Genomic DNA, 25,946 nt, shown 5'->3' with positions numbered 1-25,946 from the left:
AAATTATTGAATTCTCACAAATATATAACTACACAAGCAGCCACGTGTGTGGCTATCGTATTATAAATAGGATACATTTGAAACCCGCATATATTATATATTCTAAATTTTATGAGCATCTTTGTCTTTTTGATACTCTATCACAAAACGCCAGTGCGCAAATCTGGATGAATCTTCGTAAAATAAATAAACAATTCAAAGAAATAATATTATTCTAAAATACCATTCATAAATAATTTAAATTATATTTTAAGAACATTTATTCATTTTATAATTTAGGTGGCAATATTATTTACACCCGATTGAATCACAGAGCTTATCGTGCCATGCAGCGAGCATACCATGCCCCCCTTGGGGCCCAACAAGATGTCTTATGGATTTATTTTAACATGGGATCTTATAGCGATAAATTAGAATTGTCTATTAGGGGAGATATATTTACATACTATCTAACAGTCAGTCTGCTACAAGCGACTTATCTCAACCCAGACATCCCACTGATCTAAAGACTTTGTGTGCAACTTAATCTACCGTCCATGGCCAGGTAGGTCCCATGTCGAGGCCTATTGAAGCCAATTTTTTAGAATACTCAAGATTATTAACGCCCACACCCTCATATCTAGTAGTTCTTATTGTTCTGTATTGCCCACACTACGATTTCTAACATTCCGTAGTCGCTCTTACCACGCATGCGGTAAGTTTGTTCCGTAAAAAACGGGAAGTATTTATTACCTGTCAACCTTTTCCGAGTAAACCTTGAATGTGCATAGCCGACCATCTATTTTGCGTACCCCGTCTCATGTAACATCCACACTCTGTCGTACCGCACATTGCCGCACATTGCCAGGGCACCAACAGTTTTCGACTGCCTTTAGTACTCCAAGCGGGGCATATCGTACACACTCGGATTTTACCATCTACCAACCTGTATCCACAAAGACCTATACAGTCGTCCGAATATCCCACGTCTCTTATACAAGCTGAAAGCCATACAAATTTCTAACTGTCCGGGCTCCTTGATAGCCTTCAGTAGCTTAAATTCGTACTCGGACTTGTCCACATATCTTTTAAAATGGAACCCTGAATAGTTCACTGTAGCCTATACATATTTAGTAGTTAATGCCTACAACATACTAAGGCACATATATTTACCGAGTAATTCGAACACTCTTTGCACATCGCTCAGTTTCTAACCTCCCGGGACCCCAATTCTAAAAATGGGATGCGTACCCGACACTTACATTTTACCGGATATGGTAATGATATTATTACAATCACCATATTTGTGATTGGCATTGTCATGTCGTAAATTAACTAAGCTTGACGCATGTTTCCACAACACCCAAGGGGTGGAGTCCTGGTGTATCAGGAGATTTTGTTCGTAACTCCTTCCTGATTAAGCCTGACTATGTTTGTAAAGTTGCCCAACCATCGCTCTTTATGGCGCTATCTAGCCATTCTATAACAAATTTATTCCTCCCAACATATTTTCTTGGTCTCGCCAGCCATGAGATTCTCAACTCAAGGTTAACCTACGTAAGTTATTGAAGAAAGTGTTTCGGTATGTTTACCATAATTAATGTAACAAGCAATGGTCCTGACAAGGAAATTAAACATGATACAATGCTTTCTAAAATATATAATCAAACACGTAAGAGTTTAAATTAGATGCTACAATGAAAAGTATCATGAGATATACCTTGATATTCAATAATAATTCCTACATGATCAGTAAGTGAGACTCCATCCTTCTTATGATCGACCAAAAACTCTGAAAATGCTAAGGGCCATTATTCTGTATCAATGGTAGAGGTCAGTGAAAACTTTGCACATGTGGTATGAAATCTCTCAATCTTGTTAATAGTGTTTCTTAACTCAAGCCTAAGGACGGCCCCCATGTTAACGCTCTGAGTACTCATATAGGAATGACAATGAAATAGCTACAATTGATATATAAGAAGTACCCGCAGGTACATCTGCACGGTACACGGTTTCCATGTGTCCATATACGTATGTGTTATGACAGAGACTGATAAGATACTAGTACTTATTAACTATTTAATACTTGGAAAGAATCCTTAGGAACATAAATGTCTGATAGCCTATAGCAATCCAGGTCTCTTTGGTAATGAAATTGAAAAACATTGGTGATAAAATGTGATCATAGTTTAACGGATATATGTATTCAAGTACATCTGAGGTCATACATAGGAGCATACAAAAGCGGTCCTGCCTTTTTCCAGGCATTGGAAGATATAATACAATAGGCAATGTTAAAATACTAGGACTAAAACAAATACTAACTATTTAACATCTTACAAAGGACTTTAAAATCAGCGTACGTCGGTTCAGTCAACAGTACACATTTAATGTGGTCACTATATTCCACAATCACCATCCCAGGGCTTAGACCGACACTAACTTTTCAGTAATGGTTTATATTAAAACTTTTCTAAAATTCAAGCAACACGATTTGTTTTGGAATTTTGATGTGTATTTATGCAAAGTGACTTAATAATATTCATAAGGAAACTAATAACTAATCTGCAAGTAAAGAAATCATCCGTTTAAGGCTTGTTATATAATAAATACATGCTATTCATCAATTTAGACATTTATAAATAGTCAAAAGTTACAAGGAAAAAGCAATGTTTCTTTATAAATAATATTAAACAAAAACGATATTCACGCGATGTTTTCATAGAGATTCCGCCTAAACGTACAAAACATTTAAACATTTTATGACATTGTAAAATATTTTGTTGCTGGTTGTACTATTGCAATTACATGTTATAGTTCAATCTTTATTTATAACACTTTAACCACGAGGTAGGTGGTAATTCATGCTTTGAAACTAACTGGTAATTCAAAGACAAGTGGACGTGTTTTTTAGTGCTTCCAATGCTTTATCCAGGAAATGTTTGTTGTACGTAAAGGATAAGGTTAGGTTGATTAGTATTGAATAATAAAACTTGTGTATACATGTTAACGAGATGTGTGTTAATTGAGTACAATAGTAGACTGCTCACAATATCACTAAGTAAACAAAGAAACTGTCTTAATAATAACAATCCACGTTGCCAGGCACTGAACCATTTGGAATCCCCCCTGGGCAGTGACTTTTGCTACAGGTCCAAAACATCCCTAAAAGGTACTCTTCTTCCGGAATGGGTTGTCCGTTCTTCAATAAAAGATGAAGCAGAAGTAAGTAAATATGTGGTAGTAAGAACAGGCGGGGCAGCAGAAACATATGCAGCTACTTCTTGCAGAATGAAAGCTTGTTTTACACGATCGATAGAAACTTGTAGGTTTGTTAAATATTTTGAGTTACAGTTTTGTCACTTCGATCAAGAATTTTTTGGGGTCCAGTATTTGAACATAAAACCGCATGTTGGCAATGTCTTGCGCCTAGAGAAGGTCGTAAACAAAACGTAACCTCTCGTCAAATTAAAAGAAAGCTGGCTGAATCATCAAGATTGGGATTATTGAGATTCGAGGAGAATATTTCACAAGGTAGGCGTAAACTTTCTTTATAAACAGGTTCAGCTGTAGTAGCCTTGATGTCATCTTTGAAAGTAGTCTGAATGCTGAGAAGACAAGAGGCAAAGAGTGAAGGGAATCAGTTTCAGATTGAGCATCCATTGTAGCTTTATTTGGCGATGTAAACGCTCAATCAAATCATAAGAAGCTGATTGCCAACTTGTAGTAAAGTTGCGGCAAATTGCGAAATTATTCGTTAAGTTTTTTTCAAAAGGTGAGAGGTAAATTGAGCTCCTCGATCAGATATAAGAGTCTCAGTAACACGAAAGGAGAAATCCAACATCCTTAGTCCGTGAATCACAGATTTCGCAGTCATGAATTGTTCTAGATAAATATCTGGATTTGCCAGATTAATACAGATATATCTGTGGCGATGTCCTTCTGACGAGACCACGTTGTCGTGATTATAAGTTATCACAATAAATGGCTAATACCGTCGCAATTTTCCTTTAGGCGACACTAAGTACCAAGTACTTTGATTTACTTTTTGTTCAACTTCGAGTGCCTCCAGTCTTCGTCTTCTAGTCTTCTAGTATTCTAATCTTTCTTGTTGCGACTACAGCTGTAATGTCGAGCCAAGATGCTGACGCCTTGGTTTGTGAGTCGAGGGGAAGTAAATTTTTTATTAAAGTTTTATTAAATGATTAAGTTTATAGGCAAAATTGCATAGAACACTGGAACCATTAGGCCCACCCCCAAGATATCATTTTAGTTCAGTATTACTCTTTTTGGCAGCAAATTGGCAAGAAATTATTTTATTTTAACATCTTAAAGTGTTACTTTTATGTTCTATTTGCCTCAATTAAACTTATAAGTAAACTTAGCAAATCGAATGTTTATTACCACGACTTCAGAGATCTCCAACCTCATGTGTTTCGTCTATTGGGTTCACTGTATTGGTGGAAGTTTTTCTCGATTTTCCTTCATAAAAACAGAAAAAAAAACAACAAAATATTTGGACAAACACGAAAGGATGACCTTCTAAGAAGTGACAAAAGTGTTAATTGGCTATGTAGGAATCCAGAAGCTCGCGATATTAAGCAGGCCACGAGCTTACTTTTGATGACATCTTCTTGGAATAGAAAGCAAGAGGTTGCCAGACACTATCAAGATGTTGTAAGCATGCTCCATCAGAGTGATTTAAATTATATGGGAATAATGCAAGAGATGCGTTGAAATGAGGGTTTACAAGAAGTGAAGAAGACGATATGCAGTTTTCGTACGCATGGAAAGCTTCTCTTAATTCAGGTGTACACTCAGGGGGGCTCAGCATTTTTAGGACTTTTTAGGATCGGATTTCTTACAGCATCATGCAATTGTGCTTAAAAATTCAGAGACAAGAGAGATGAATCTGCGATAAACATTAAGCGTTACAAGGAAACGCCGAAATTCCTGGGTTGTTTTTGGCAATGAAAATCTTCAATTGTTTAAATGCGTTTAACTGGAGACGAATACCATCAGGAGCAATGTTGTAACCAAGAAAAGTGACCTCGAAAAGTGACCTCTAGCACTCCAAAGGAGCATTTTTGCACGCTCATGGACATTCTGAACCTCGAAAGACGTTCGAAAATGATTGTAAGATGACGCTCATGCTCTTCTTTATAATGCGAGAAATCGAGAATGTCGTCCATATAAATGAAGAAAAAATTCAACCCATCTAACTTCATACATAAATCTATGAAAAGTATGACCGGTAATTCGTAGACTGAACGTCATGAAAGGGAAATCAAAAAGACCAAAGGGTGTTATAGCAGTTTTACAAATATCTTCTTCACCAAGAAAAATTTGTTAATACGCTTTCACTAAATCGATTTTGGAAAATATTTTACAGTAATTAATAAAATTACTAGCATCGTAAATAACGCGAACTGGATAAAAATCTGGAATATTTCGAGCGTTTAATGCACAAGCTACGAGATCGAACGTGGGCGAGAGCGAGAAGACGAGAGCCCGTCAATTTGCTTTTGTAAATTATCAACTGCGTCCAAAATAATGCTTTCTTTCGTAGCCATCTACCAATACCCAGGGGATAGTGTGGCAAAAGTTCCACACGGTTCGGTTTCTAGCAACGAGAGTTATAAATAATGTAATATTATGGACAGTCTATCTATTGCACTCAAGAAACACGCGACTCGTTAACCTATATGTACAAGTTTTATTATTTGTAAACGCCGGTGATCATCGCTCTGTTGTACTTTTGTTTTGCCGTTAATATTCCGCGTTTTTGGTCAGACAAACCGAGCCTGTGGTTTGCCCAGGCCAACTCTAAATTCACAATTTACGATGTCACGCCTCGTTCGAGGTTCCACCATGTTGTTTCTCAAATTGGAGGACATCATAACGAATCCTTCTGCAAAAAATTCACACAATTTTTAGCGGACATAACTAATCGAACCGTTATCCTTGTTTGAAGAACAGCGTGTGCGCTAATTACTCAGCGAGGAAGAGCTCGGAGACTGTAAACCGTAGCAATCGCTTCGTCATCAGTTCTCTTGCTTGTGCGACCGTCGTGTAGTATAACCTCTTACGGCAGCTCTAGCTTGAACGGCTTTTCTTCCAAAGGTCGTACTATCCTCGCTAAGCAGTCGGAATTGACACTCGAAAAACTTCCGGAACTACTGACAAGGTCCTAGAAATCGAACCGAGCAAACCATAGATCTCTGTAAATGCCGTGCACCATTACAAAAGCACCGAACCATGTGGAACTATTGCCACAAACGTCGAAATAAATCAAAATACACACGCATCAGTGAAGCTAATACAAAAGAAGAAGAAGAACTACTTTAACAAAAAATGGATATATAAATGATGAAAACTAGTTCATACTAACAAGTGGAATAAAAACGTAAAAAACAAATTATACAAATACAATAATAATAATATTGTATTTTAATTTTTTTTGTTGTGAAAATACAATGTTTCACTAAATCATTAACAATAACTATTTATAAAAAAAGAACAGACATACTATTTTGAGAACAGCGACCTAAAAATGAAAATTTTTCCAGTCTTTTCAAATGTACTGAACATTAACTAGACATAAATAATTAATAACAATATGCAATTCGTGCTCTTTAGTGTCGCTATTTGGCTGAGTACATTCCCCATGGTCGTTTTCAGCTGAACAGTATTTCACCGTCTTAGGTTCAAAAAATGTATCCTCAAACTTCTCAACCACCTTTTGAAAACTCTCATTCTAACAAGTCTTTCTTGTTATTTTTCACAGTACTTTTAAGTGGATTCTTAAGATTAGATACGACATCGAAGACGATAATTTGTAAAGCGTATGATTAGGAATGATTGTGTATTTACAAGTTATATAACTGTATGTGTGGGATCAATTTCATCTAAAGCCAAATGTAATTTGAGATTTCCCTAAAGATCTCGAGAACTAGGATTTGAGTTTCTTCTTTTACAGACTTACTGATCATAATATTCAGTCTCATTGATTCAGAAAACTGTTCAACAATTTCTTCTATGGCTACGATCCTTATTTAATTAATGTGTTTTAAATACAATATCTGGGTTTACACTACCTTCAATTGCAATTGTACGTATCTTTGGTGCTATGATTATATTAGTTATAGTAAAGTAAATAACTTTCAACACTCCTCTTATTATTTATTAAAAAATTCCAAATGAACAATTCCAGCGATGTTACCAATAAATGGAGTCATACCATTTGCGTGTAATGAAATAAATGAATTGGTTGTCTTGCGAAGACTATATAGTTGATGATTGACTAACCTTAAAAACGATCAACAGTATCTAATTCTTTTCGATTGGCACTAATATGCTATGAAACAGAATTCTGAAGTCGATCATTATCACACGTGATTGGCATAGAGTATGAAAACAAACAAAACAGTTTAGTTAATAATACCAAACCTATGTTTGTAGCACATTACTAGTGTTTGTTAGAAATACCACTATACAAATTCATGAATATACAAAGACTAAACAGATATTAAACAGAAATACGAAACTTACCAATTTGTTCCAAGACCTATTTCAGGGACTTGTGCGTATAGCAATGTTATTTTTAACAACCCCAGTAGAATTGACAAAACATAATGATATATATATCAAATCACAAACAAAGCTTTCTTGCATCGTAATAAAAACTTACGAAAAATTTCCATTTTCTAGATAGAAGCCATGGAAGTGTATTATATAGCCTACAATCAACTGTTGAGACACGCCATTTTTCAGGGACAGTCAACCTTCTCTACCCACCCCAACCCCGCACGTCATGTCCAAGCTGTTCATTTATCATAAAGGTAATTAGTACGACATAACTACTTTGTTTCTACAGTACAAGCTTATTCACTCTAGAAGGTAATTAGATATTGTTGAACTTGACTTAGTAGTTAGCCTGGCTTTTATAACGTGAAACATAAAATAATCACAAACCATAAGCTGGAATATATTATAATCACCAATATTAAAATGGGTTATACAATTATATACCAATTATTTCCAGAAAAGCTTTACTAATAATATACTACATTACTTATATTACTTATTAATATTTACTATATAATAAGTGATAGTTAACACTTATTACTTAATAATAGTTTGTGTGATATATGGTTAACTTATTGTATAAGCGATTAAATATTTTTTATAATTTAACTTGATAATAAATCCAATTTTAGTATTTCAATCAGTTATTTGAATGAAGTAAATGTACGTAACATGTTTTTTCGCTAAGCTATTTGCTATTTTAAAATAATAAAATAGGTACACACAAATCACTATCAAAGTTACAAGCATTTACCACTCAAATTTAAATACCGGCGAAACCAACCACACAATCTTTTGGAAACTCATCCGTTGGATAGCCATAAACCAATTATGATTTTTAAAACTATTTCGTTAAGTAGATAATGATAAACTTGATGTATACAGTCATATAAGCTATTTTATTTATGATGACAAGTTATTGCACAGGATTTCTTTTTAAAATATGAAAATGAAAGTCTTCACGTATTAATTTACAATCGGAACGTTTTTTAAATTACGAAGTTTTGATTTTTTAAATCGTTTGAAATAGTTTGATCAGAATTCTATTTTAGTTCTTTACTTGAAGAAGACTAAAGAGCAAATTGAAATTTCTTTATTTCTGTGCTATAAGTAGGTTATAGCATTGAAATTAAACAAAGTCGTGTAGCACTGAAAAATTCAAGAACGGAATGGCCTTCTGAATTCTTATTGCCTCATAGCAATATTAAAAAACGTTCTCGTTAAGTTCTGAATTTATATAGTAGTTGTTTTTTTTGACATAAAAACTTATACTTCAACAATGTGTTTGCGTCTATAAAACCTACCCCTAATCATTAACACACACTTAGGTTAGAAGTAATGAAGAGAAGTCACTAATTTTAATTAACTTATAAAACCTACGAGGTTTAATGTTCATAGCTATGAGTAATTAAACCTGTTAAGAAAATGCAGCGAGCTTTGCATTCAATTCCACTATTTTCCACTAAGACTTCCAAAGAGTTTCAGAATAAAAAGAAAAACACTCATTAATTTAAATATTTTCAAGGATTCGTTTTCTAATTTTTATGATTCTCCCAAGCGATACATCACATTTCCCTTTATATACTGCACGTATTGGAAGTAAATACTATATTTCCAATGTCTTTGCTGCTTATATAATATAAATAATAGCATTATATTATGACTCATACAATACGTATATTTTTTAATACGGAAGACTGTCTCATTTTTAATTTGTCAAAGTAGCTTGATCGATGTACTGTTTAAATTAGCAAAAAAAACAGCAAAACCTTTAAAAGCTAACTTTATAAAGTTCTAGATTAAAGAAATTTAAACAATGTACGTTATCTTTCATTTAGATTTAATTATATTAAATACGATGTTGGCGTCCATAAAATACACACATTTTAAATACAATCACTTAAAAATGATGCCCTCTTCCCAATCATCGAATTTCACTTTTTAACAGTTTTGAATTAATTTATACTATTTAATTTTTCTAGGTGAAGATCTTTTGTCTCCAATATATATATATATATATATATATATATATATATATATATATGTGTGTGTGTGTGTGTGTGTGTGTGTGTGTGTGTGTGTGTGTGTGTGTGTGTGTGTGTGTGTGTGTGTGTGTGTGTGTGTGTGTGTGTGTGTGTGTGTGTGTGTGTGTGTTAGATAACAATAAATAATATACAGTTATAGTTGTTAAAAATACACACAATAATATATCTGCAAAAAATCTGTTGTAAGGTTCCCTAAGTTTTTACAAAATTTCTGTGTGACTGATACAGAATATAAAGAAAGTTTAGAAAAGTATTGGAGCTGAAGAACTTACTTTCTTTGTAACTTCGTGATCGTCTATAGAGCCTACATTTTAACTTTTGCGAAATAACTCCATGCATATTCATAACCTTTGTAAATGTGATTTGTATGCTTACAACGCAATACCATTGTACAAAATCATGATTTAAGTACGTCTCATTTTGATTGTAAGCACATAAAAATTACAATAAATATATAAATTCCATCATGAAAAAATAGCCTCTTCTATATTGAAATCACAGCTTGTTCATCTAAAATAAAACTGTGATAAAACACATGTTCTGTCTTTTTTGTCGAAAGCATTCCACGTAATTATTTGAGCAGTGTGTTGAGTAGGTCTAAAGCGTACATTCGGTAATAGAAAAATGAACGCCGTGATTACCAGCATTTTTCAATAATTATCAGACTATCGACGCAGAGATTATCTAGTAATAAAAATAGAACGATAAAAGTTTAATATTTTTTCATTACTCTCTGTCAACCTCAGAGAGAAAAATTTGTGGCAACTTCAATGCTGAAGTAATCAACATTTTTGCGATATTCAACAAAATTTCGATACGGGGCAATTTTGTCTATAAACTATTTTCCAATGCGTACTTGTTGCTACAAATGTAAGGTAGTGTATAATATGTATTAAAACAGATAATGTATGTCAAACAATAACTACTTCCTTGTTGAAAAGATTAATATTTTATATAAAATGCCATAATTTCTTTTGTTGTTTATTGCACATTAAACCGTTCTACTTCACATACGGTTAGTATTTTTAACCAGTTCTGCTGTATTGCTTGAAGCTGCTAAAGAGAATGAAACGGAAGCTATTAGAATGGACAGTGAAAATTTTTAAATACGATACTCCCTTGTGTTAAGATATTCATAGAAGGTTTGTCACAAATTGTATAATTTAAAACGCACATAAATTATAGTAGGCGTGTTAGGATTGTAAGATTTTAATTTATAAACTTCAGTACACTCGAAAATTGTCAAGATTTCACGAAAAGTACAACAGAAATAGCCTCTCTTAACTTTTATAACCTCTAATAAAAAAGTCTCGACGACTGTTTCAATTTTGAACAGAAGTCAAAAGGTCACGAATTCTGAACATTGAACAATTAGGATGTACATGGTTCATTACCGTCCGTGTTCTATCTTTTTTCTAATACATTTGGTCAGTCATGTCAGAAGTAATAGCAGTAGAAACTAAATTAGAAATTTAGTTGCTACACGTTGGCACATTTTGCCAGTTTTTAAATTATTATCTGCATGATACTTTTAAAACAGACTGGTAGAGGTAGAAAGTTATTTGGTGATAGCTATCACCAAACCTTATCAACTATATATTTTCTTGTGGGGGTTGTGAGTATAGAAATACTCATGCAACTTCCTGCGGAATTTGGCAGTTCCTACAATAGTAATAACAATGCCCCAATCAAGAGAATTAATGCAATCTCTAATTACTAATCACGTAAATCTCGACAGGAAGTGGTTTTACCAACACCTTAGCCATGAAGAATGTCCTGTATTTTTCTACGTTTACGTATATTTTTTTCCTTTAACTGTACTATTCTATAAAGAGATTTTTATTTTCACCAAACAAATTCCTTACACTAACATAGTATTCTACTACTATATGGAAATTACAGCCAACATTTCATCCTCTCACTTTCCCCAACTCTGGTTTTGTTTTAAAGGTGACCTGGAAAAGGCCCTGTACAGTAACTGTTCATGGTTATCTTATTTGTCTTGAAACCTTCAACTGGCAGTTTTCTTTGCTTTCTTAGCCATTCATTTACTTTCTATTTTCAGGTAGTAAAATATTAATGTATCTTTAATTGGGAAACGTGCGTCTTAAGAGTTAATAAAATAAATACATTATGACAATATGTTTGGATTCTCCTAAGATCTAGTATCCGTTTATGTATAAACAGGTCTAGAATAGATACATGTAGTATACAAATTAAAAATGTTTCGGGTATTTTGTCAAAATGTCAAATTCTTTGGATAATGATCGGCGCTTGTTTCATATTTCCTTGAAAATTTAATTTTTAGTTATTTTTTTCTTCCTCTTTGGTAAGCTGCAACATCCTACCAAATTATTATCCGTATTTTCCTCATTACCTTTTTCAATTTAAAACTCACATGCATTGCAAGCATTACTACAGGAGTTTCTCGCAACCCTCTTCGTTCTCCATTTCATACATTATTAAATTCTTGTTTAAATTATTTACGGTTAGATATTATATCCGATTGATTTACTATCTCGTGAATTAGAATCGATTTATTCATCTTAAAGTTGATATAAATACAATTAGTTAACAGGCACAGTATATTTGTTGATTAGGTTTTAACGCCTCAATGAGGAGAAGTGTAAACACTTGACTTACCTGTTTCTCGGCACAATTAATCGTCCTGTTCGAGGTTTCCATTACTTCACAATATCATATGTATTAAAAGTCTGAGTTGTTTTCAAATTTTAATTTTAACAATTTTGTATTATCTTTTTGTGTTCATCTTACTTCGTTAACGCTATATTTTAATATTTTTTAAGCAAATAAACTTAATTTTCAATAACTGTGCCGTGTGTTTCTTTAAAGTTACATTGCACTGTGTGTGTTTCGTGTAGTTTTATATGGCGGCCGGCATAATATAATATTCGGATGGCGAATTTTGAGGCATTTTATTTGCCTGTGACTTATAACTGAGTGATGTGACTGTACATTTGCCTGCTTTTACTAGTGGCACGCCAACCCCCCCCCCTCCATTTAAAGTTCAGAGAGTGGAAGGATTTACGAATGTAAATAAAAATTAGTAATGAATTTAATTTAGTAAAATTCTATTTTTAGGAAAATATAAAGATTTTTAATTGTTTCCAGTCAAAGTCTACTGCCATGTGTTGAGCCTGGATAGGAAACCCATCGTTTCTAACTGGTACGTGATGTTATGTACGATCGGAGACACAACCTATGAAGTCATAATGCCGAGGAAATTGCTGTCTGAAATATTGTAGTAGCTTTTATAGCATTATCTCATTATAAGGTGTGTTTATAAGAAAAAATATTTTAGCATGTCTAGTGATTTTCAGTATTTGTTTAACAGTGAATGTTTAAAAAATTAAACACAATGTGTTGTTTAAAGTAACTTCACTTAAAGTCTCACACTTCAAAAAATACCCAATTTTGTTCAAATTTTGGTGCCATCAATCATTTTTCTATTGATTTTTTCAAATTTTCTTTCTTCTTTACTATAAATAAATTAATTTTAAAATAGTTGTAGTTTTTTCACTCTTGTCGGGACTTATTTTTTATATAATGGTCGTGTTTCAACTTACATTTTAAGCCGATCACGTTGAAAGATAAACTTATGTTAAAGTTTCTTATTATTACTATGGTATTTTGTGTTTTTGAATACTAAATCTTAATTTACCAAATACTATTACCAAAAGGAATCACTTACTTTACATTATTTCGCATTTCAAAGCATTTAAAATGGCGATTGATCTAAAAATGTGTTCTAACGTGGTTAAACTATTAAAACTATTTTTAATGAACTCATATAAGGAATCTAAACAAAAATCAGAAAGTTTTCCATTACAATGTTTCTCTTTCTTAAATATAATTTTAGCAGTAAAAAGATATTTTATCAAATCCAGTTATTCTTTAGTGTTATTTTATTTTGATATTAGTCAGATAACATTGTAATACATAAAAATGTCTTTATTGGTCGAGCGTTCATAAAAGTACAAACTCTGCTTTTCATGACAACTCCTGTCAGAGTATACAACATTCATTATACATAAATCACACAATAATACAATTAAGAGTAAAATTATTTACATAAATATTCTTGCAACACTTTTCTTCAATTTTAAGAGGCTGAGGATTTTTATTGCAGTGGGCAGAGAATTATATTCTTTTGGTCCAAAGTGTCTAAATGCCTTTTTCCCTGTATCTAAACCTTTCCTTGGTAGGTTTAATAGACCATCCTGTCGAGTACAGCGCTGACTCACTTCATGCCTAAAAACCAGCTTTCTTCTAAGATATTCTGGCCTTCCCGTCTGAAGAATTTTATGAATCAGCTCAACGGTTTGAAGATGGGAGCAACACTCCACCGACCACCCTAGTACTTAATCGGTACTTGCTTATGCGATAAAACTTTCTCAAACCGTAAACAAATCTCAATGCCCTATTCTGTAAACGGGTGAGAACCATCACGTTTTCCCGTGTTAAACAGAAATCAACGGTTAGAAGAGCATAGGTCATTGAAAGAAAATTGTTGGTCTTACAATTTCTAATATAGAAAAGACTGGGAGAATTGTGCTTAGCTTGGATGTAAATTTCAACTTTGTTGTAACATTTTTACATATGGATTCACGTGGTAAGAAAAGTCGAGTTGGCAATCAAGAGTGACTCCAAGAACCTTCAAAGTATTGCATGAAGTCAAAGGCTTACCGTCTACATGGACTGCATTTTCATTCAGCACTGCACTTTCCCGATTGGTCATTCAAAGATGGATCATTTACTAGGTTAAAAGAACATTTATCGGAGTTTAGCCGAATACCATGATCATCTGACCACCTCTTTACTCTCTCCAAGTCATAGTTGACTTTACGTGCAGCATCAGCCGACTCAACGATTCGTTAATACAACAGCTGTGAATCATCAGCGTAAGAACTTAGCGAGCAGTTTATCAAATGATCCTTCAAATCTTCGGTATATATGAAGAAGAGAATGGGTCCCAGGCAACTACCTTGAGGAACACAAACAGATCTAGGAATTGCCGATGACAATTTCCCGTCAACCTTTGTGCTCTACGTTCGCTCAGATAAATACGATGAAAACCATCTAACCGAAGTTTCATCAAATCGATAAAAAGCCAGTTTTGCCCACATCAACTCAAAGTTTACCGAGTCAAATGACTGTGAGAAGTCTAATGCAGTCATCAATTTCTCCAAACCACCGTCCTTAGCTGAAAGCATGTCATCCACCAGATTAAGGAGTACCGAGCATGTACTAAAATCCCTCCGAAATCCTAATTGAGACTCCGGTAACAGCCCAACAAATTCCAAAAATAAAACAAACTGCTTTGAAACAACTTTTCCCAATATTTTGGACAGAACTTGGAGAATTGATATTGGCCGGGACTGGGATATAGAAGTAGGATTAAGGACTTTTGGAAGAGGAATCATCACACTTCCGCTTCCAGCTGGTTGAAAAAGTGCCGGTTTTTAAAGAAACGTTTATAAGGTGATTCTTTGTACCAATGCAGTATGGACTCAAACCCCGAACCATTTTTATGGATATTCCATCCAAATCAAATGCAGTGCTAGTCATCCTGTTCATTAATTCCTTAACTGTAGTCTGTGAAACGGGAGAAAACGCAAAGGAAGAGCTTACTTCTGCACATTTATTACTTAAGAAAAACTCAGTTTCTCAGAGCTAACCGTCATGCCACAACCCATAGATGAGAAGTAATCATTCAAATCCTCGGATCCAAAAGAATTGTCCCTAAATTTCTACAAACCCAGGACTCCACCGGCTCTCAATGTATCTCAGAACCTCTTAGGAGTTTTCGTATCCAGTTTCTCTTTAAAGAACTTCCTTTTAGCTGATCGTATAGCCACATTAGCGTTTGAGTCTTTCCCAGGAGATTTTTTCTTGTTATTCTTTTTCTCACCATGGGTGCACATTCATCAAACGCGTAGATTATGTTCTTGGTTAACATGTTGGTTATATTACCTACGTTATGCAAGAGCATTGCGTTTTCCCAAGGAATACTAGAAGCAATATTTATAAACTTCTCACAATAAAAATCACTAAATTTTCTATATGAAATAAACCTGGCCTTTGGCTTAGCTTTACCAAAAGGCACATCACAGAAAACGAGCTTGTGGTCGGTGATGCACCTCCTATTGGGGTTTATGACATTGGAAGTATCAACTAGTCCAACCTGAAATTTCTGGGTTTTGTCAACAATAATAACGTCTAACAGAGAGGATGAGCTTTCAGTGATGCGTGTTGGCTCTTTAATGGTCTGTGCAAGGCCCAAGGACTGAAGAATTCTCTCAAAGTATTTCACATCTGCCTTTTTTTGGTCAAAAACATTGATATTGAAATCACCCAACAAAATCATTGCATCAACATTTGGTGACTCGTGAATGAACAGAGCGGGGATTAAGGAACTTAAGTTTGAATACAAGACATCAGGTGGCCTGTAAGCAATGCAGACGAGCAGCTTCAAACCTCTAAGATTGGCAATGTCGCTGATGTACTCGATACGATCATCAACACTGAGAAGATAAATACGAGTAAACTTAATCTCGCTATTTACATAAAGAGCGACACCACCGCCACCCCTTCCAAGCTCAATGGGTCTGTAGCAGCGATGAAGTGAATAAGAATGCACATCGAAAATATAAGAGGGAGTTTCTGGAGTGAGCCATGATTCTGTAATTCCTATTAAGGCAAACTGGAAATCACTTATCACGGAACATAATTCCTCAAAATCTGTATTAAGCGATCTGATATTTACATGTGCTACCCTACCCTGCCGGAGGCTCGTCGGTGTCATTTCCCAACTGGTTATTACTTGAAGAACTCAATACAGAATAATTTAAATGCGTCAACTGATGACTAGGACCCACAATATTTTGCTCGGACACTCAACACTCAGACTTTTACTGAGACACTCAACATTCTACTCAGGAGATGACAGAATACTGGGACACACAGCATTTTTCTCAGCTGAAAACTGAATACTGGGATACACAACATTTTTCTCAGTGAAAACTGAAGACTGGGACACACAACATTTTTCTCAGTGAAAACTGAATACTGGGATACACAACATTTTTCTCAGTGAAAACTGAAGACTGGGACACAAATCACTCTGTTCAACAGGCAATTGCAGACTGAGACACACCTTTTTCCTGAGTAACGTAAAAGGGAGTCTCTTTCGGACGTTGGACATTGAGATTGACTGTGCTTTTTCCCCTAAACGATTTAAACACTTTGGACTTCTTACGTTATTGGAAACATTTCCTCTTACATTTGAGGTCAGAACACTCCTGTGAGAAAAAGTTTCCTTAATTTCCTTTGAATAACTATGATTAGGTATTTTTACAGATGGTCTAGGTTTGTTTGCCTGGAGTTTAAGTGCCTTAATTTGCTATTTTTCTGATGGGTTACAGATTACAGATATATTATTTACACTATTATTTTCCGACTCAAGAACACGAAACCGATTTGGACACTCACTGTTTTGTCGTTTTGTAGAGAATACTTAGTTACCTTAGTCCTACATTTACCCTTATATTGAACCTTTTTCCAAGTTTCAGAATGATTCCCTGATGCCCCATCACATTTAACATTTTTATTAAGCGAGTCCTTATCACTATAACTAATATTTTCATTAGTGGGTGGAGAATTTGAGACATTAGAGAGGTGTTCAGTTTCGGTAGGATGCACGCATAACATATCATGGTAGTCAGCAAATAAAAGACCTATCATTAAAAATTTGTACCAGTAAAAGAAAGAAACCCCTTTTCCTGCCATGGACTTCTTGCAAAAACCCTCTTTAATAAACTTGGCATTGACCAGAACACTTAAGCCTCACTCGTAATTATTACTCTGTTACATTTTCTAACTCAGTCTTAACGCTAAACTAGAGTGAGGTTTAGAGTCGCTCTGAGGAGTCTTTATATACCAGCCATCATCCGTCCGGTACAACATCAGAGGATACTACTTGTGACATAGATAAGGTGTGTCTCACTGAACTGTACGAAGTTATCACCTCTGCAATGAACAACGACATTTTGGCTTTTAAAACTCAAACTACCTATGAGTATCATCAATTCTTCACACGTGCTATTACCATGAATTATGAAATTATTGTTATTAACGGCATATAAATTCCTTATCAAGTAATAAAGAACAGTAATTTCCTCTTACATGTTATGACAATAGATAAAAATCGTCTTAACCAGTATGTATGTGTTGAAAAATCAATTTTAAAAACAAATGAAACACTTTAATTTGAATGGCGAATAAAAATAAAAATGAAATGAACATTCAGTAAATGATATAGTAAGTTTACGTTTAGAAAAAATAGGGAAAATAAACACATTTAAAGTGAATAAAACCCAATAGTTGAACTTCAGTATAACTTCTTAAATTAGTGCCTGAAACTTTCTTTTATCGATTAGTGTTATATTTTCACTTTTGCAAATGAATCTGGGAAGGATCTGTATCTGGAAAACAATAAAGTGTATGTCAAGATAAGATGAGTTAATAAATAAGAAGCTAAACAAATCAATCACTTTCTAGAAAATCAATATGATATCTTGAAATTTCATAGTCTGGATACGGATAACCTCAAGTATGGTGAGTTTATGGAAAACCAAAAAGCGGTAAAAAATCAACTAATCCATGACATGACTACATTAATAAGGATACAGTAATGGAAATAAAGACAAAAGAAAACGAGATAAGCCATAAGCCCCAATGACTACTCAGGTAAGCATAAAAATATACCTGATTTCAAATACATTTTTACTGAACGTTGAGTGGATTTTTGTGTTTTTTCTGCACGCTCTGGATAAGGTTAAATGTGCAGAAAAAAATTTAACTTATAGGATTTTATGAATATTATATATACAAATTATTCTTTGTTTTTTGAGATCTCAATTACAAGGAGATTGTAAAATTTCTCTATTAACCTATTCCTATGCGCATGTGAACGAGCAACCCATTTCTCTCTAGTTTTGACGTGGTAATCCACGCCAAATTCAATGCTTTCAAAGTCAAATATTCAAAAAAATGTAATAAGAGTTATAAGAGAAGTTCAGAGGAGAATGGCCGGTACCTAAAACGGGCAATTAAGAACATGTTCTAGAAGTAAGAGTATTGAAGGAAGGAAGCGAAAGAAATAGGTTTGCAGGGCTAGAGGTTTTAATGGGGTATATACGACGACGAGGTGGAATAATGATAGAAAGTAACTAGACAAGATCAGGAGGCAGCATTATTGACTGCGAAGCTAAGCACACTAGTCAGAGGACTAAAAGAAGACGAAGTAGAGAATACAGAAGACAATTAAGAAGTATATAGCGTTTTTTAGGCCCAGATTTACATATACAATGAAAAAGATCAAGAGATACTATTAGAAGTAGCATTGTGAACAGGCGGACAAAATGATTAAAGGTAAGATTAATAGGATGTTCGTTTGATAAAAAACGGGCGATCGAGGACGAACGGAATAAGTCCGGATTATAAGGGGAATGAACTTAAATACATAGGTTGAGAATAGGACAATTTTCCCAACGATGAATCTTTTGTGGGCCATAGGGAGGATAAAAAGTAGAAAAGCCCCCAAGGATAGATGGGTTGGTGGTTCAAATCATGAAAAAACCCCTTTGGACGATTTTTGTAATCGGATAAAATTCAAAAGAATGATAATAGTTTTCAAGAGAAAAAAATTCCATAGATACCAATGCGTATTTATACTTGATACTTACTTGATTTACCGGAGAAGTCGTATATGTTGTGATAGTATTTTGATGTTTTGGGGCCTTTGATGGTGCGTGGTAGCTACATATGCATTAAAAGTACAATATTAGCCATAATAAACAGTACTGAAACTGAATCAGCTGTAGTTGCCTTCTCATTCAATTGTAGAATGTTGACACGGCTTCGTAATCATTACTTCTTTTTTATTTTAGGTTAGTTTTTTATAACATGTTGCTAACAACGGTAGAGAAAGTTATTATCGTAGAACATTTGTTTTGCTCATACGGAATTGGACGCGCGGGTGGGCCAAGCTTGTCATACACTGCAATACGTTTACAGGAACATTTCCACAAAAACCCGCCTAGTAATGCTGTGATTCTTAGTGTTGTTGAAAAATTTCGAAGAACAGGTAGTGTTTTGACACAGCGAAAGGGCTTTTCAGGTCGGCCAATTATTGTGTGTACAAAACCACAGAAGAGTGTTGCAGCAAGTGTTACAGTCACCGAAAAGAAGCCTAATGGGAGCTTTTTTTAAACTGAATATTAGCAATACGTCAGCAATGCGAAGGTTGTTCAAAAACATTGGTGGTTTTCCCTACAGGATACAAACTGGACAACCTTTGAACTAGTCAGAGTTCAGTACTGTGCTTTAATGTTAGCGATATGCTATAAAGAACCTGAGTTACTGAGAGATGTATGGTATACAGATTAATGGCATGTGCACCTTAATGGTTTCATAAAAAAGCAGATAACACTTGGATTTCAATGTCCTAAAACTGTTGTAGAGAGGACACGACATAATAAACGTGTAACCATTTTGGTGCGCTGTGTCTGGAAGGGGTATAGTGGGACCATAATTTTTTTGAAGGCAACAATGGAGAGACTCTTACTGTAAATCAGTATCGATATAGGGCCATTCTTGATCATTTTGTGAGGGACCTCAGGAGATTTTGTCGTGCACGAAACCTGCCGTTAAATTCACAGTGGTTCCTGCAAGATGGCGCGACCAGTCACACTGCCGTTAACAACATTGCTTTCCTCCAAAAAACCTTTGGGAACCGTCTCATCTCCCTTGGAACAAACTTTCCTTACCCAGCCCACTCCCCCAATCTTACAACACCGGACGCCTACGTCTGGGGAATGTTAAAAGAAAACATTTTCCCGGGGGCGAACAAGCGGCTGAGAAGACAAGCGACCTAGAACAAAAAATCGGTGGTGGACCCAAAAATTCGTCCTTCCAGAATGATGTTTTATAGATTTGACTAACCAATAGAAATTGAGCTATTGAGGGCCTGCGTTTCTGTGTTTCACATGTACCAGGAATATTAGGAGAGCAGAAACGGATAGAGATTTTGGAGCAGAGCTTTTGTGAACACTTGTCGATCTCTCTCTGCAGTCCCCAACTCTTGCACTTCATATGGTGGAAGAGTGACTCGATTGCCGCTGGGCAGCAGTTTAAAGTTACTAATCTGTTTGTAATAGTTATAGTAAACTAGATCCAATAATTGATACAACAATTTCGTGAAATAACAATTATTATTATTATATAAATAACTAATATAGTTTATTATTGTAAAATATTATTACCACTATTATTTTGTTCTTAGTTACATTTTCTGATTGAAACGTAGGCTTAAAAAAACCTAAATAACTGTAAGACAGTACAATAATAATTAGATGTTTTTTAATATTACAATAACACAATATAATACAAAGTGTTAGTATCGACGACCGAGACAATGTGATTAGTAATATGCAAACATAACAAACATTGTTACAATTAGAGAAAATATATGGTCAAATTTTAATATTTTTGTAACCTAATGCCAACAAAAAGGCGACAAGTTGTGACATTAAATATTACGGTTCCTGTTACAAATGTACAAATCACCTTTTTGTTTCAAATAAATGTTGCTAACAGTTAGGACAAGGATCTTAGCTCGTTACCATCAAACATAATATAAATTAAAGTCGCTTTTGTGTAGGTCTGTTTGTGCATCTCAACTACTCACCTGATTTTCATACAATTTTTACTGTCGACTTCGCTATGGACTAGGGCAGGTGTTTAGGTATGATACATCACTATTGATCATAGAAATTAGATACAAGTTTGTATAATGCGAAAATTGACATTTTTGAGCGCTTTCATTGTCAATACCTACTGACTAAAAGTTATGGCTTAGAATACAACAAAGTACTATGAAATTGTACGTTTCAAATAGGCCTACAAAAATGTCTTCAGTAGCATATATCTGTCTTCAAATAATGACCTACAACAAACATTTTCCTCTTTTAAAGTTTACGTTTTATAAGCATTTCTGAAACTATTTAAATCAATAACATATTCTTATCACCGCATTAAGATGCGTAAATATTAGGTCAAATTATTCTTTAAGCAAACAATAAATATTTTTGGTAGATAGGTATTAAGTGTAAAAGTCTGCGTTTTTTGGTTGCGCGACTTATGACCAAAGAACGGCGCCTGAGGTCGAGTGGGCCATACCACACTTGTGAAGTATAATAATGAAATCAAAGATTAAACGGTCTTTAACTAAAGTTAAACCCATCGAGTAGTGGAATTACTACCTTATACATTTAGATCCTCAAATTTAGCAGTTATGGTTTTTTTATTGTTGGATTAAAAAGCCGCAAATGGTATACGCGATTGGTATACGCCGCAAATGTTTTTTGGAGAAGTTTTTTCGATTACTGGGATTCTTTTAATCCCTACAGACCCTTTTCCCTTTTCAATTTAAACGGCTGCAACTTCCTGCGAAATTGTCATTTTCAATTACTTTCTGTTTCAAACACTCACTGTCGCATTGTTGCAGGATTAGTTTAAAGAGTTCAATGTGTTTCACATGGACAACTAAATGTTGAACTTTGAAGAGTAACTCCCAACAATAACCTATTTATGTTGTGCAACGAAACGACTGCTGTAAATATTGTTTACAAAGATATTTTGTAGGTATTAGGAGTAATATTCTAATGTTAGATAAATTATTGTAAACTTATCTAATTTCATAACATCATTTGGTTGTTAAGGCAATTGATTATTAATATTAGCCAGCTTCGTGCATTATAGTATTTTTAGGCTTTTTTGGAAGATTCTGATCAATATCAGAATATTGAAGTAAAAAGAGAATGATTGTTTATTTTTATTATTGAATATAGAACAGCCATCATGGCACAACAATTTAAAGGCGCAACAACAACAGTTGCACTGTCGAAACTGATTCGACAAAACCGTTGCGGTTACACCGGATCATCCCAAGTATCAGGAGAGTAGAGACCATTAACACCATTCAGGCAGAGTGAAAAACGCTACCCTGCGTTGTCCACCGTAGTCACGGCGCATGGTAGTAAAATTGCAGCCGTATTTTACTTACCTGTGTTCTCAGATGTTTGTTTTATTTTACAGTATAATAGATAATCATTTTTACTATGTAAAAAACGCGTTGAAAGAATTTGTTGTTAAAATTAATCTGATTGTAATAAGGTGAATTTACTTCTGGTAACATGTTACTTTACTATAGTTGTAAAAGTACTTTTATCAATTCTTAGTCCAATTCTTTTTCTAATATCTGGTAATGACTTTAGGTTATCATTATTGCACAGAAGAGTACAATATGCTGATGCTACGTTTGTTAATTTCAACAAAATTGTATTTAATCTGTTAAAAAGCGTCAATATCGAAACAGATACATACATCTAAATTAAATGTATGAATGAACTTGACCTTGCATTCTGTTGGACCGAAACGTGATATTTTGCCGACATTTAGACAGACTTCATACAAAAAGAATTTGATATTTAAAATTTCATGATAAACCTTCGAAGGTTAACATTGAATGACCATAACTATAATTTTTGAGCAAAATTATCCTCAGCCATTAATGTCTTGAAGTAGTTATTGAAATAATACCCTACTCAGGATCTGATCATGGCATATTATATACCGATTAACTCCCACCTCTCTCTTATGGAGTTTTATGTGGTTTGCTTGTGTAAATAACCAAATTTTGAGTGCTTAAAATTATAAGAGCGAGCAATTTGCAATCATTTATTTGATTTCCAGAGTCTTGAAAAACTACTGTTGCTGACTCTACTGAATCTCTATATTTTGGAAAAGCACTCTGTATTGTATGCCTCGATTGTTGGCTGAGATATAAATTCGTATGAGGCAAGTTAATTAACCGACCGGAATGCATAGCACCATGGCTTATTGTCCTTGAAGGCAGGTGTTCATTTTATAAACGAGTTGCCAAAATAAATTAGAAATTTCCAATGACCCTGGGACTTAAAAAAATGCCTAAAAAGTGTTTCAAGTTAACACGTATTTACAATGTAAACGAGTTTTGTTGCTTGCAACTGGGAGATCGGCCAATCGGAAAACTGGGTTAGTTAAATTAACAAATTAAATAAAGTTAAATGTACAGGATGCTAAATTGTAAAAGGGTAAAAAAAATTCTTAATTCATCAGGTGAAGTTAGGACTAAGAAGTCATCTCTAAAATTTTACCTAGGGAGCAACGGATTTGTTACACGTTTGGTTCTTGATTCTGATGTGGTGCGAATAAGAACAAAAATAAATTATACGACGCTTCCTATACATGTCTTTGTCATAAAGAGCATGCAAATTGACTATTTTACTTCTGGCCAATGCTAGTGGATCGTCCCATGAACGGTGACGTAGCAAAGATATATCCCTAGCGAACAGAAAATATTATTTAAAAAAAACTGTGTACGATTGTAATTTGTGAGCATGAAACTACAGTATATGAAGGCGTTAATAAAAAACGCCACGTGGCAAACATCACGCGTGTGTAGATGCGAATACCCGAATTGTATTAACAATTACCACAGAACTTTTAATACACATTATTTAGTGTATTAAAAGTTCTGGATGACTTTACATTGATCATAATATTGTTGGCGAAATATAAAAAAAAAATCTATTCTATAAATAATTCGATATATATAAATAAAAGTGTAACAAATTTCTTTACTTCTTATTTTTTAACGAGTACTTTAGTGTAGGTTTGAACATGAATGGGTTGATAGGAAAAACCTACTAACAGTAAGGCGTTCTTGTATTTGTAATAATTGTAACGTTTCAAAAATTCTGGAAATAAAGCGAAAGACCAATTTTTGTAGATCGGGAGCAACCGAAGAACACCTGCAACCCTCATAAATTATGAAGGATATCTCTACTGGTGACAAAAATAAGACCATAAACCCCTCCAATTGGCCTTCCTTTGTCCAGCTGCACGTCGCGTCGGCCGTCTTGGGCCTTGGCAGCATTTGGCCTTTTGGCCTGGCAATATTCACACGACTGTGTTGACGTGTGTAGATATCGATATATTACATACATCCTTTTTGTGAAGCAAGTTCTATGTTGCTTTTTAGATTTTACAAGATATATATATATATATATATATATATATATATATCTTATATATATATAAAAATCTTGAGTCACGATATATGTTGCCAATAAACTCCAAAACGACTGAACCAATTTCAATCAAATTTCACATGTATCCGTAATTTAGTCTAACTTAGAAGATAGGATAGTTATTATCTGAATTATTCGCTTATGTCGTGAATATAAACGAATAAAATGAAGAAAAGTTTTCAAAGCGCCTGCACATTATAACCTGCAATTACGAGATAGATACGTATATTAAACAGTGAAACACTATTTGAAGGCGCTAAGTTATGATGTATAATTGTCTAAACTAAATTTTTGGTTGAACTTAAAGGTTGAGTGGTAGACCACTTTGTAATAAAATACATTATGCATGTACAATACATTTTTGACATATTTTCTTGATCGTGACATCAAGGTAAAATCTACATCGGGGTTGGAAATATAATTTACTTCAACCAGAAATGCTCATACGCGGGCAAAACTTACGAAAAGCGTGCGAAGCCGCGGGAAACAGCTAGTATATATATATATATATATATATATATATATATATATATATATATATATGTACTGCTATATAAAAATGGATAACTAAATGTGTAGGTAATCGTTAATCTCGAGAACGGCTGAACACAATTTGGCTAATTATGTTTTTTTTAACCCTCCGAGTGGCGGTACTTTTTTCACCAAGTGGCGGGACATTTTTACTGATTTTGTATGTTCGCAAAAGAAAATTTATATAAAATACTGTAAATTATATAGGTATGACATATCATACATCAATTTAAACTACATAACACACAGAATAGAATGGTAATAATAAGAAAGACTTCCCTTGGATTGGTGTAGAAAACCAATGGGTTGAATTCCAAAACAAATATTCAATTTTTTTGTTTTATGTTAGGCTGAGTAAATGTTCCTGATTTTAATTTTTTAACAGAAATAAAAAATAGCCATTTTGTTTAAAATTTAATTCTGAAGAAAAATACGTATCGCTTATATTTATTATCCCTAAAAATAACACACTAGTTGCTGATCGAAACTTTTATGTACACGTTTTTTACTGCATTTTAGTCAGTATCAGAGCCAACCTCATTCCTACTCATTCATTCTGGTTTGAGAGGCCTCCAGTAATGTTCCAAGT

The sequence above is a fragment of the Homalodisca vitripennis genome, chromosome X, assembly GCF_021130785.1.
Source record: "Homalodisca vitripennis isolate AUS2020 chromosome X, UT_GWSS_2.1, whole genome shotgun sequence".
In the NCBI taxonomy this organism is placed as follows: domain Eukaryota; kingdom Metazoa; phylum Arthropoda; class Insecta; order Hemiptera; family Cicadellidae; genus Homalodisca; species Homalodisca vitripennis.
Note: the sequence above shows the minus strand (reverse complement) of the source record.